The 14,899-nt window shown below is 44.1% G+C and overlaps 1 pseudogene; it reads left to right on the forward strand.

Moving 5' to 3' along the window:
• The first annotated feature begins 10,143 nt into the window (after positions 1-10,143).
• LOC125516097 (alpha/beta-gliadin pseudogene) lies at positions 10,144-11,230 on the forward strand (annotated as a pseudogene).
• The last annotated feature ends 3,669 nt before the right edge of the window (positions 11,231-14,899 follow it).

Here is a 14,899-nt window from a genome sequence, read left to right on the forward strand (position 1 = left end):
AGCCACCAACCGGGACCAATGGTGGTGGGCCAGGAGCAAGGCCCATTGGTCTCGGTTCGTCCCACCAAACGGGACCAAAAGGTCCAGATGAACCGGGACCAATGGCCCACGTGGCCCGGCCGGCCCCCTGGGCTCACGAACCGGGTCTAATGCCCCCATTGGTCCCGGTTCTGGACTGAACCGGGACTAATGGGCTGACCCGGCCTGGACCATTGCCCCCTTTTCTACTAGTGCTTCCAAGTGCGTCTGCCCGTCGGCCACCCACGCCGGGTCCTTCAAGTGCCACTTCCACCGCACCAACTCCCAGGGCCACGGCCACGGCCAGGGCCAGGGAAGCCGCCCTTCTTCGCCCCCTTCACCGGCCGCGGCAAACATCGGCCTCGAGAATCAAAAACGCTCCACAACGGAGAGGGAATGGAAGATCATATACATGTCATAAGAAAGGGAGTTTATTTACTGCTCCCTCGATGTATTGTTTCCTTTATTTGGAGATTGATTACCATCCGTGAGTTAAGGTAAGGTTAATGTGATTGAGTGATTTTTCGGAAAATGAAATATTTGTTTTCTAATTAATGTGATTGAGTGATTTAAGGTAAGGTTAATTAATTTAGATTTGATCTTTAGAGATTGTTCGTGATTGATTCCACATTACTAAATAACTTGCGCCAGTATGAAAAGTTCTGATCTGTTCAGATTTCTTTCGTTGTGTGAGAGGGTGACGCGAAAATAAACCGATGATGTGGGGGGAGGGGACGAAAAAATCTACGAAAAAAACCAGCGAAGGTGGGAGTAGGTACAAAAAAACAATGAGAAGTGGGAAAAAGACCTGGAAGCGAGACTACCAACTACTCCATTAGGAGTAGAGATATATGTTGGTGCTTTCAGTTGTAAGGGGGTGAGGTGGTACTATTGAATAAGAAAAGTAAACGTATCAATTACACATGCATTGATATGGCTTAGTTGGTAAGTGTGTATGGTATGGTCTAAGAGATCGTGAGATTAATTCCTGACGCAAGTAAATTTATTTTTCTGCCAAAATATCCGACAAGGCCCACCTTGGTCCATGCGGGGATGCACAAAATAAGCTATGTGCGGCCCATGTGGGGAATTTTGGTTACGCACGGCCCATACATATGGTGATCCAGCCGTACGTGACCAAATAGGATGGACGGTCGGACGAAAACGGACAAAAATTAGGGACTAACCAATTAGTACCACCTCGCGTATATGTTTTATATTTAAACTGAAAGCGTAAATTTTCATGAAAAGAAATGTACTGTGACGGTGAACCCGACAAAGTCAATCCGTACTTTATTATTAGGGAAAGATATACTAATTGGAGGCACCTTTCGAGCGTCTACGTTAATCCACGTCATTAAGATTAATATAGCCGTTTGATATTAAATTTAATGGTTAAGATATGCTAGAAGACTATGCCTTATTATAGAAGAAAACAACATGTACGTAGGGATGAAATCCACGCATACAAAAAAAAACTCACGTAAAGAAAAATCAATTCTCACCACATAGATGAAACTCATTAAACTTGCACATGCAAAAAAAGTCCTAAGCTCCCACGTCCATGAAAGATTAGACATGCACATAAAAAAAGAGTCCTAAATGCCCACGCCCAGGTTCCAAGAAAAAGTACGTGCCTACTCCTTGCAAAAAGAGGACGCGTGGCAAAACTAAAAAATATGAATATAATCATCTTAATCTCTTCCTAATAATAAAACACGGATTGAGTTTGTCGGATTCATCGTCACAATACACTTCTTCCTGTAAGTTTACGCTTCCACTTTGAATTTAAAACATATAGGTGAGGTGGTACTAAAAAACTGTTCATTGGTCGCGTACGTCAATTAGTATAAGTCGCTTTTTTTAGTCCCTCCGGCTCGCTAGACTGGGCCGTGTTGATCGTTCGCGTGATGACTGAATTGGGCCTGGTCAAAAAGAAAAAAAACGATGCAAAAAATAATTCCCTTGAGCTACGAACCAACGACGAAGGCCCTCAGTCCCAAAGGAGAACGCCAACTAGACTACTCTATTTTGTTCTGCAAAATTGTGTCCCTGTAGATATAATAGTCCCACATCGCTTCTTTGCACTGTATCTTATCGATTTTTATACATCGGCGGACTTGTCGTAGCAGAAGTTAATTGGAAGAGGGAGCAAGGAATAAAGAACGAACGCAGGAGGAATTTGGCCAGAAGAAACAAGGTCGGGGAGCGTGAGGTTTATGGTGAATATTCAGAGAACGGCAGCTGCATTGTTCGAATTTAGCCTATCTTTGGACATGTCTTTTCCGGGGATTCGACACCATGTTTTGTGCGCGAATGGTTTTATTAGGGTTTTTGACTGTTCCAAGTTAGAAGAGGCCAGAGTTTTCTCTGGTTCTTCAGTGGCCTGAAGCAACCATGCTTACGCTTTTTTTTTCAACCAGTCATTGCCCATTTTCATTAATTTCTTAAAGAAAATACATCAACTGTCCTTGCAGAAAGAACGAGGCAATATTCAGAGAACGACAGCTGCATTGTTCTAATTTAGCCTATCTTTGGACATGTCTTTTCCAGGGATTCGACACCATGTTTTGTGCGCGAATGGTTTTATTAGGGTTTTTGACTGTTCCAAGTCAGAAGAGGCCAGAGTTTTCTCTGGTTCTTCAGTGGCCTGAAGCAACCATGCTTATGCTTTTTTTTTTCAACCATTCATTGCCCATTTTCATTAATTTCTTAAAGAAAATACATCAACCGTCCTTGCAGAAAGAACGAGGCAGCTTCACAGCTGGAAATCAAGAGTGCGGTGTCCAGTTTTACGGGGAAAAGAATTCTATGAGACCAGGTCTCACGCGAGACCCATCCTGATGAATGACACGTGGCATTCACAAATCACAAAGCATCCCCCACCCCCACTTAAAATCAGGGGGGAGAGAGATTAGATGCTTTGTGATTTGTGAATGCCACGTGTCATCCATCAGAACGGGTCTCACCAGCTAACCGTGAGACCTGGTCTCATATAATTTTTTTCCGTTTTACGGGGAAGCATCATCAGAAATCTAGCAAATCATTCGCATGATTCTGTCACATACAGTACAGATCCTTCGGATCGCCACATCACAGCTGGACTTCATTGCTTTGGGTGTCTAATTAAGGGCTTGTTCGGTTAATCCTCTCCCCAAGAGGATTGGAGGGGATTGGCAAGGATTGGTTCGTATTTTGACTTCTAAGAGGTTTAAGTCCTCCTCAAACCCCTTCAATACACTCGGATTCACACGCAACCAAACAAGGCCTAAACGGGATCCGCATCTGAACTATTAAGCAGCAAATGAAAGTGTGCGTGAAACAGGTAGGCAATGTCAATGATGACAAACTGTGATGATATCGTTTGAAAACTCAGCTGTCGTCGGTAGTGTTTGGCATGTGACAGATAGATCCTGTTGATTGTCTAACGAAAGCCAACGGTTATGTCAAACTAGACTATTTTAACATAGTCAGTAAGACAAAAATGGGAAACATATGTATATATGACTACCGAGAACACGACATCCATTGTATCTCCATTAAGCATCTTCAAATATTATTCCTGTCATGATATTGACAACATTATTAGTTTGTACTTGAATGAATAGTCAAGGAACTTTTCAGTGTTCCAAGTTAAACATCCAAATTTGTGTCGCATTTCAGTATGGGAGGCGCGTATGACTCAAGTTTTACCGAATTTGAGTAATACGGGTCAACTATTTGCAAAAATAAAATAAAAACGTGTTATCTAGCATATGTTTTTACCGTGTTAACACATTCACAATTATTCCATTTTGAAAAAAGGTACCTAGGTGGTAAATGAACTACAAACCTTGCTCGACATATATCGATAAATATGTATTGACATACACAACAGAGAAAATAAATGAAAATACATTGCGCAGTGAAATTAGACAATTTAGTTGGTGAACTTAGAAAATTGTTACATAAGGCTCCAACTTAAGTTCTCAGCAGTTGGATCAGTTATTTTTTTTTGAGGACCATGGAAATATTGAAACCATGGTTGATACAAGCTCCCCTCTCACACCTAAACTTTGAGCTAGATATTTCCTTTTAGTGAGTTTAGCTACTAATTTCAAAGGGGTTCGCTAAATCTCAGTCAATTGAGATTTAATGTAGTCTCAATCACCTTTCCAAGCCGTTGGATACATGCACACTAAGATTATGTGCTAGGAAACTTTTCTTTGTTATTGTGAGGTGGAACGGAAAGAGATGTTTGTGTGCCTTTCTGGACGATTCGAAGTGTGCGTGTTTTTTCGAGGAAAGAGCCTACAATCTACACGAGAAGCTTGTGTTTGGGCCAAGTCCAAACATAATATAATTTGACAAACCAAACAACCAACATTTTCTAAAACCGAAATCAACATAGCAAAAACATGTTAGCTTTCGAATATTAATAAATAACTGTATATAAATAATCCCACTTCAATGCACCACTCCTCTCACATCCGCTGATAGTGTGATGTTCATTGAGGCAACATCGAAGGACATGAATGTAGTTTCATTAATCTTTTTCCGAATTGTGTGCACCAAAAATTGTATCATCATTCACGACGGTGGCAAAAATGAAAAGTGGCAACATGAACGAGTCACTGAAAACATGCGAAGACTTTCTCCTTCCGGTGCAATGCACGACACATTAAATGATGCATACAAAGGTTAAAGGGAACCTTCTTTTGAGAAACAAAGACAAACACAGACTCACAAACACGTACATACATGAACACCCAGGGAGACTGAGCCGACAGGTCTTGAGATTGATGAACACACCACAAGTGTCTCGCTTCGACGCGAACGTCACCATGCACTGAAAAAATATTTCACCTTTGTGAAACATGAAATTAAGTGTGAAAGTTAGGTTTTAATTCTTTCTCTATTGGGTATCACCGCCCTGCAAACCATCCAATCAGAGATTGGTTCTCAGGGTTAAAACGAAACTAACCAATACATTTATTTGATATGAAAAAATGAACCCTTCCAAACCAAGCAAACAACTATCTCTAAGAAATCGAACATAGTAACAATGCTTTGCATTCAAATGTTTTGAAAATTCTAAAAAAAAACTTTTGGATTAGTTTTTAAACTCTCGGTTAGTATAGAACATTCCAATGTTTGTATGTCGCACTAAAAATAAATACACCACTCTTTCACCCGGTGGTAGTGCTAAGCTAAAGGAGTGCCATCAAAGGACACCACTATGACTATCTTAACTCTACTCCATGATGCGGACACCAATAATCATTTTTATTTACCAACACGAAGGCGTGTTTTTTTAAGATAGTGAGTGTTTCTAAATGTTCTTGGTTTCAAAAAATATATTCATGTTTTAAATATGTTTAAACTTTTTAAGAAATGCTGAAAATTCCCAAAATTGGTTCCAATTAAAAACCAGTTATAATTGTTCAAAAAATCATTAAAAAATCAAGAAATCGCTTGTTTATATAATGTTCGACTTCAAAACATATTCCAATTCTAATAAGAAATTAAAAATAGTCGATTTCTTAAAAAATAAAAAAATATTTGTGTTGTCTTTCAAAAAGCAAAATATATAACCGATTCACATACTATTCCATGCACAACTATTCTTCCAACAGATGTGGGAAGTTAGGTTGGTTCTTCATGTACACACTTCAAGCTCCGAACAAAAATTAGAGTTTAACATTATTACTCTGGTTTATCAGCCTTTGATACAAGAAATGGCACATGAAGCGCACTTTTATTTGCCCGTTGCAACGCATGGGCATTTGTACTAGTAAATATCAATTGAAGGAATATCATTCTGCAAAGGCAGATTCTTGAATAGGATTGTTTCACAACTGCATCCATTAATTTTAAAGTTTACTATCTAATATGATGCTAGATAGATAAAGCCTCAATTAAGTATAACATTGTGTTTGTTGGTTAAGTTAGGAGCACTTACTAATGTAATAAAAGAGAAATATATATTATATATGGTTTGAGTACCACTAGTAGAAAACAGGGCTTTGGTCCAGGCCGGGTCAGCCCATTAGTCCCGGTTCAGTCCAGAACCGGGACCAATGTGGGCATTGGTCCCGGTTCGTGAGCCCAGGGGGCCGGCCTGGCCACGTGGGCCATTGGTACCGGTTCATCTGGACCTTTTGGTCCCGGTTGGTGGGATGAACCGGGACCAATAGGCCTCGCTCTTGGCCCACCACCATTGGCCCCGGTTGGAGGCTTGAACCGGGACCAAAGGCTCCCCTTTAGTCCCGGCGCATGCACCAACCGGGACCAATGAGGTGCCTATATATACCCATCGCTCGTGAGCAGAGCACCCCAGTGCTCTGTTTTTCTCTGGCCGAGGGGGAGAGGGCTTTGTGGTGCTCTAGCTCACCTCCTATGCACATGAGGTGTTCGATGGAATGCCCGAGCCACACTACTTAAGATTTCTCCTCTCGAAGCTCGACCTCCAAGCTCCATTTTCCTCGAGATTTGTCTAGATTTAGCGGTCCGTCACGCCCCGTCCCCGTCTTCATCGCCGTTGATCACCCGCGCCGATCTCATCACCGACACAACCGTGGTGAGCCTCTTGTTCTTATCTTCTTTCTGAAAGGAAAAATATTCTTACTTGTATGTTTAGATAGATACTTGTATCATTTTCTTACTTTTATTATTGCATCTTATATAGTGCGATGGTTTTGGTATCCGCCCCCGTCGGCCCTCGTCCTGTCTATGATTCGGATGTGGTATGTATATTATCTTTATAACTATTGGTTCATTTATTGTTTATGAAAATTATGCCGACCAACGTGACATAGATTTTATTTATCTAGGATGTATGTGAATCGAAAATGCCAACCGACCCTATTGTCAAGAGGTTAAATTTAGTTGAAGAAGAAAACAATTTGTTGAAGGAAAAAATAAAAAAATTTAAGGAGGAGAAGATGATATTGGAGTTGCATGTTGCGGATGTCGTCGATGATCACAAGATCAAGATGGATGCAATGCGCTTGAAGATTAGAAAGATTAGAAAATATGCCATTCATACCGAGGCTTGGTATCATTATGCCATTGGATCAATTGTTACCTTGGTTGCGATTATGATCGCATTTGTTTTCGCATTGAAATGTTTTACATAGTTTCAATGTATGGTTTAATTAATTAGATGCTCTGGAAAGCTATATGTTGTTAGATGAGAACTATGTATGCACTTTGGTTTTAATGTGATGATGAACTTATATTAATTTGGACACTTAATTATATATAATGCACGCAGATGAACCGGCAATGGATGTACGGTGACAGACACACCCGCGAGTACATTAAGGGCGTGCATGAGTTTCTCGATGCGGCTGAGGCAAACAAGCAGAATGGTTTTATGTGTTGTCCATGCACTGAATGTGGGAATACGAGGTCTTACTCTAACCGGAAAATCCTTCACTCCCACCTGCTTTACAAGGGTTTCATGCCACACTATAATGTTTGGACGAGGCACGGAGAAATAGGGGTTATGACGGAAGACGGCGAAGAAGAAGACTACGATGACAACTATGTGCCCCCTGAATACGGTGATGCTGCAACGGGGGGAGCTGGTGAAGATCAAGAGGAACCAGACGATGTGCCCAATGATGCTGCAACGGGTGAAGCTGCTGAAGATCAAGAGGAACTAGATGATGTGCTCGATGATGATGATCTCCACCGGGTCATTGTCGATGCAAGGACGCAATGCGAAAGTCAAAAGGAGAAGCTGAAGTTCGATTGCATGTTAGAGGATCACAAAAAAGGGTTATACCCCAATTGCGAAGATGGCAACACAAATCTCGGTACCGTACTGGAATTACTACAGCGGAAGGCAGAGAATGCTGTGGCTAACAAAGGATTTGAGAAGCTACTGAAAATATTGAAGAAGAAGCTTCCAAAGGATAACGAATTGCCCGATAGTACATACGCAGCAAAGAAGGTCGTATGCCCTCTAGGATTGGAGGTGGAGAAGATACATGCATGCCCTAATGACTGCATCCTCTACCGCGGTGCATACAAGGATCTGAACGCATGCCCGGTATGCGGTGCATTGCGGTATAAGATCAGACGAGATGACCCTGGTGATGTTGATGGTGAGCCCCCCAGGAAGAGGGTTCCTGCGAAGGTGATGTGGTATGCTCCTATAATACCACGGTTGAAACGTCTGTTCAGAAACGAAGAGCATGCCAAGTTGATGCGATGGCACAGTGAGAACCGAAAGAAAGATGGGAAGTTGAGAGCACCCGCTGACGGGTCGCAGTGGAGAAAAATCGAGAGAAAGTACTGGGATGAGTTTGCAAAGGACCCAAGGAATGTATGGTTTGCTTTAAGCGCGGATGGCATTAATCCTTTCGGGGAGCAGAGCAGGAATCACAGCACCTGGCCCGTGACTCTATGTATGTATAACCTTCCTCCTTGGATGTGCATGAAGCGGAAGTTCATTATGATGCGAGTTCTCATCCAAGGCCCTAAGCAACCCGGCAACGAAATTGATGTGTACCCAAGGACATTAGTTGAAGAACTTTTACAGCTGTGGAATGAAAACTGTGTACGTACGTGGGATGAGCACAGATAGGAGGAATTTAACCTTAAGGCGTTGCTGTTCGTGACCATCAACGATTGGCCCGCTCTCAGTAACCTTTCAGGACAGACAAACAAAGGATACCACGCATGCACGCACTGTTTATATGACACTGAAAGTATATACCTGGACAAATGCAGGAAGAATGTGTACCTGGGCCATCGTTGATTTCTTCCGACCAACCATCAATGTCGAAATAAAGGCAAGCATTTCAATGGCGAGGCAGATCACCGGAAGAAGCCCGCCATACGCACCGGTGATCACGTGCTTGCTATGGTCAATGATTTACACTACGTAATCTTTGGAAAGGGTCCCAGTGGACTAGCTGTTCCGAATGACGCTGAGGGACACGCACCCATGTGGAAGAAGAAATCTATATTTTGGAACCTACCCTATTGGAAAGACCTAGAGGTCCGCTCCTCAATCGACGTGATGCACGTGACGAAGAACCTTTGCGTGAACCTGCTAGGCTTCTTGGGCGTGTATGGGAAGACAAAAGATACACCTGAGGCACGGGAGGACCTACAACGTTTGCACGAAAAAGATGGCGTGCCTCCGAAGCAGTATAAAGGTCCTGCCAGCTACGCTCTTACGAAAGAAGAGAAATAAATCTTCTTTGAATGCCTGCTCAGTATGAAGGTCATGACTGGCTTCTCGTCGAATATAAAGGGAATAATAAATATGCCAGAGAAAAAGTTTCAGAACCTAAACTCTCATGACTACCACGTGATTGTGACTCAACTGCTTCCGGTTGCATTGAGGGGGCTTCTACCGGAAAACGTCCGATTAGCCATTGTGAAGCTATGTGCATTCCTCAATGCAATCTCTCAGAAGGTGATCGATCCAGAAATCGTACCAAGGCTAAGGAGTGATGTGGCGCAATGTCTTGTCAGTTTCGAGCTGGTGTTCCCACCATCCTTCTTCAATATCATGACGCACGTCCTAGTTAATAAATATGTACCCATATAATAGCTAGGCCGTGTAGTTGCATGGGTAGATGACTAGTGAGTACAATCTTGTTTGTGAGCAAGTCAAGATTATCTAGTTTACACGTAACAACTTGTAGAACATTACAAAATTTATGCTTGTTAATAACTTCTAGAACACTACAACACTTGACATGTAAAAGGAATTTGATGAGTCATGGCCTACTAAAGCAAGTTACATTACTACTCTTATCTATCTTAACAGACCACACGAGATTACAAACTAAGTACCGTGACAGCCATGCTTATCAAATTTATGCGTAACAATTTGCGGAAAATTACAAACTTAGTTTCAGAAAAATAGGCAATCTAGATTAGTGTTTGAGCTGTAAAGTGAATAAGATGAGTCATGCGTGTTGTCACACCTTTTTGGTGGTGGAATGATAGTGCAACAACAAGGAACTTTAATGACCAGTACAAGAATACACTTGTAAGTAGTGCCACCAAACAGAACATACCAAACTATGATTTTGAGAAGAATCCAAGCATTTTCCACACAAGCAAATGCCAATTGTGAAAGAGATCATTCCATGGCAGCTATAAATAGCCCCATAGCATGACGCTCAACCTTCCTCATCCATCATTCTCATAAGTAGAGTGCATCATTTAAGCCAAGCAAGCTGTGGTCAATACAAATCCACCATGAAGACCTTTCTCATCCTTGCCCTCCTTGCTATCATGGTGACCACCGCCACAACTGCATTTAGAATTCCAGTGCCACAATTGCAGCCACAAAATCCATCTTAGCAACAGCCACAAGAGCAAGTTCCATTGGTACAACAACAACAATTTCTAGGGCAGCAACAACCATTTCCGCCACAACAACCATATCCACAGCCGCAACCATTTCCATCACAACAACCATATCTGCAGCTGCAAACATTTCCGCAGCCGCAACTACCATATTCGCAGCCGCAACCATTTCGACCACAACAACCATATCCACAACCGCAACCACAGTATTTGCAACCACAATAACCAATTTCGCAGCAGCAACAACAACAACAACAAATCCTTCAACAAATTTTGCAACAACAACTGATTCCATGCATGGATGTTGTATTGCAGCAACACAACATAGCGCATGGAAGATCACAAGTTTTGCAACAAAGTACTTACCAGCTGTTGCAAGAATTGTGTTTTCAGCACCTATGACCGATCCCTGAGCAGTCGCAGTGCCAAGCCATCCACAATGTTGTCCACGCTATTATTCTACATCAACAACAAAAACAACAACAACAACAACAACAACCATCGAGCCAGGTCTCCTTCCAACAGCCTCAGCAACAATATCCATCAGGCCAGGGCTCCTTCCGGCCATCTCAGCAAAACCCACAGGCCCAGGGCTCTGTCTAGCCTCAACAACTGCCTAGTTCGAGGAAATAAGGAACCTAGCGCTACAGACGCTACCTGCAATGTGCAATGTCTACATCCCTCCATATTGCACCATCACGCCATTTGGCATCTTCGGTACTAACTGAGAAGAAAATAACTCTAGTACTAGATATATGAAACACCGTTTTCTTAGTCCATGGTTTGGTCATTGTAGCGGTGAAAAAATAAAATGACATGTACTACCATGTAAGAACTCGAACTATACTAGTTCAAACTTGGGAATAAAAGACAAACACAGGTCTTGTCTACATATTTATGTTGCATTTATCTAAAGATAACAAAATGAGTCTAAAATTTGAATTAAATTGAAGTATTTTCTTGGACTTTCAAATTGAGTATTATTAAAGTAGTAAGGACTATCCTCATCCTTGGCTTGCCCCTGATCAATTATTTCCAGAGAAGCATTCAATTCATCAATCAATTACATTGATTTTTGTGGGTGGTACTTCTCCTCAACATCAGTATATTCACCGTGGCTACTCCAAATCGGCAAGAATGAGGTACCGGTGCTCTAGAGCAGTGCCAACTAATTGCTTCTCATGTGAAGGGGTACGGGCGCGGGAGAGGTATTTCTGGTGGGCCATGGGAGTAAGAAGCCACCGTTGGAGTGGTACAGACGCCCGTAAAGCCCCATAGTTTCTTTTTGGTTTACAGGAAAATGCACATCCATACTAGCCTGGGGAGTATATAGGACCGTATTGGATGGAAAACCATGTCCGGATGGTTGCGAGCGGTTTGAGGGTTAACTTTTGTAACGCCCGGTTAGTTATGCTATAGCAATTCCCTGCTAATGATGTCACGTCACCAAGATTACTGTTGTTAACCTCACAATGATTCAATCCCATTCAAATTCAAATTTAAAATAAAGGCAAACATCAAAAGTTTTCAAACATTAAAACTAAAATCTTTGAGAGGTAACAAATAATGCATAAGTAATTATGGTGGAGAAACCACACTTTAATAAAATGTTTAAATACTCTAAAATGAAAAAAAACAGTGGCTTAAACTATTATTTAAATGCTTTTAAAATAGTAAAAATGTTCTAACTAAATTAATTGGGTACCAACCTTTTGGTGGCAGTGGTATATTTAGTAGAACTAATTTAGATGCTAATTATATGATTTAGAAAATTAGGGTCAATTGAAAAATAGGATAAAACAGAGAAGGAAAGACAAAACAAATAAAAGCAAAAGGAGGCAACCCCTCACTAGGCCTTGGCCTACGGACTAAAACCCTCCGGTTTATATAGACACCGGAGAGGGTTAGGGTTACACAAGGTCGGTTACAAAGGAGGAGAAATCCATATCCGTATTGCCTAGCTTGCCTGCCACGCCAAGTAGAGTCCCATCCAGACACGGGACGAAGTCTTCAATCTTGTATCTTCATAGTCCAACAGTCCGGAAAAAGGATATAGTCCGGCTGTCCGGAGACCCCCTAATCTAGGACTCCCTCAGTAGCCCCTGAACCAGGCTTCAATGACGATGAGTCCGGCGCGCAGTATTGTCTTCGACATTGCAAGGCGGGTTCCTCCTCCGAATGCATCACAGAAGAATTTGAATACGAGGATAGTGTCCGACCCTGCAACATAAGGTCCACATAATTCCGTAGAGAGAATAATATTTTCGCAAATCTAATTTGCTGACTTGTTTTGACTGTACGACATTATGTTATGGCCTGGTGATTATTCGAACCGTTTCCTTTAACTAGCCCCGCACATAACGCGAGGCAGTTTTTCGACACGTCTTGTCAAAGCAGAGATCGTGTCCCCTTATTACAGGATTCTCACCAATACGGGCGTGGGTAACCCAACCGCGCCATCGATTACGGCGCTTGGGGGATGATCTATTTTTACTAGGCAAGTGGGGACGCTTAGTTTCGTCTGCCCATATAAAGGGATAAGGATTCACCTTTCTATCCACGCCCTCTTCCTCCTTTGCTCGTCCGTTTTTGCACACTCGAGCTCTAGCGCCCAAGTCCGCATTTCCCACCTCAACCTTCTCCAACCATGTCCGGAGCGGGAGGCAGGTGGATGGTATCCTCCGTCACGGATGGAGACATCAAGAAGCTGAGGAGAGCCGGATACCTGCCCGACGACATCGCGCACCGGCTCCCAGATGAGGGGCAGCTCATCCCCACCCCCAGGCCCCATGAGAGGGTAGTGTTCCTCACCCATTTCCTCCACGGACTGGGATTCCCTCTCCACCCATTTGTCCGGGGGCTGATGTTCTATTACGACCTGGATTTCCACGATCTGGCCCCGAACTTCATCCTCAACATCTCGGTGTTTATCGTTGTGTGCGAGGCCTTCCTCCGCATCAAGCCCCACTTCGGCTTATGGTTGAAGACCTTCAATGTCAAGCCAAAGGTTGTGGGCGACCGCCAGGCAGAGTGCGGAGGCGCCATGGTGGGCAAGATGCCCAACGTAACATGGCTCGAGGGCTCTTTTGTGGAAACCATAAAGGGGTGGCAATCGGGTGGTTCTACATCACCGAGCCGCGCGACCCTGCATGGGCAGTGGCCCCCGAGTTCCGATCTGGCATCCCCATGCGGCTCACCTCCTGGAAAGAGAAAGGCCTGTCCTGGGGTAGTTTGAAAGAGCTGACCGGACTCCAAACATGTATTCAAAACATGGTGAACAAGAAGCTCAAACTCGTCAACGTGGTCCAGGTCATGCTCCACCGCCGGATCCTCCCGTGCCAATAACGGGAGTTCAACTTGTGGGAGTTCGACCCAGCGCAGCACCGAACTCTGAACAGGCTCTTCGACACAACTCACGAAGATGGCTGGAGGGTGCTGTTCAAAATCACCGAGGTCCCCCCTCCCATTACTGAGGATCGCGGATTCAGTGTGAAGCGCCAAGCCAGTGCGGCAGGCTGCTTTACCTTTCACAGGCTACTTATTTTTTATAGATTGACTCCATGCGGGATCTAAACTCCCGTACCTTTGACAGGACTGGCAGGAGACGGCCGGATAGATCGACTGTCCGGCTCCTATGCCCGAAGGCCCAGCAGACGCTCTTCTAGCGAAGATGCTGACTTCGGCTCCTTATACGGTGCCGGAGAAGACCAAGAAGGACAAGGGAACACGAAAGAGTTCCCGACGCCAGGCGTCGTCGGACTCACCGTCCGATGACTCTACGGCGCACTCCTCCCCCGAAGACGAGGAAGAGGAAGAAGACGCTCCCTCTCCGGCTGGGGGAGATAAGAAAAGGAAGGCCGCCCCAACTACGGGGGCCGAAGGGTCCAAGAAGGGAAGGACTCTCCTTCCGGATAGTTGCACCGCCGCCGACGAAGGCGAAGACGAGGGGTTGCCCAGGGCCAAGCCCCTGGGGAGATCATAAGTATTCGGATACCAGAGTAACTCATAGCATTCCTTTGTCGCACTGCTTTCCCTAACGTCGAACATAATTATGCAGGTCGCCACGAGCGAGTATCGATGTATCATCGGACGGTTCCCTGGGCTCGTCAGACATGGATAGCGATCCAGTCCCGACCGCTACCTCCCCTTATCCTGCTGACGACGCCGAGGTGCTGTCTCAAGAGGCACCGGGTCGAGGGGAGACAGTCCTGGAGGCGCCTCAAGGCGACCTTCCGGACTCCGGGAGCCGAGGGGAAGGGGCCCATAAGAGCTCCGAGTTCGGCCCTCAGCCGAACACCGCGCCGGAACCTCAAGTGGTTCCAGGCTCGGGCAGGCGGCCTCCTTCTAAGAGGGGCAAGACGCCTATGCCGGTGACCTCTGTCTATCCAGAGGCGCCGGACAATCTGCTGGAAGCGCTTCGCAGCACAACCATCGACGAGGAGCACCGCACTATCATGAGTGCGGTGATCTAGAAAGTTTAGTTCGCCAAGAGCGGATTGACTGAAGCCTGTGCCAGCCTTCTAACAGGCTTTGAGGTAAGTGTTTTAAAATATAGGAAAAA

Source organism: Triticum urartu, chromosome 6A (assembly GCF_056163025.1).
Source record: "Triticum urartu cultivar PI428250 chromosome 6A, HENAU_Tu73, whole genome shotgun sequence".
Taxonomy (NCBI): Eukaryota; Viridiplantae; Streptophyta; class Magnoliopsida; order Poales; family Poaceae; genus Triticum; species Triticum urartu.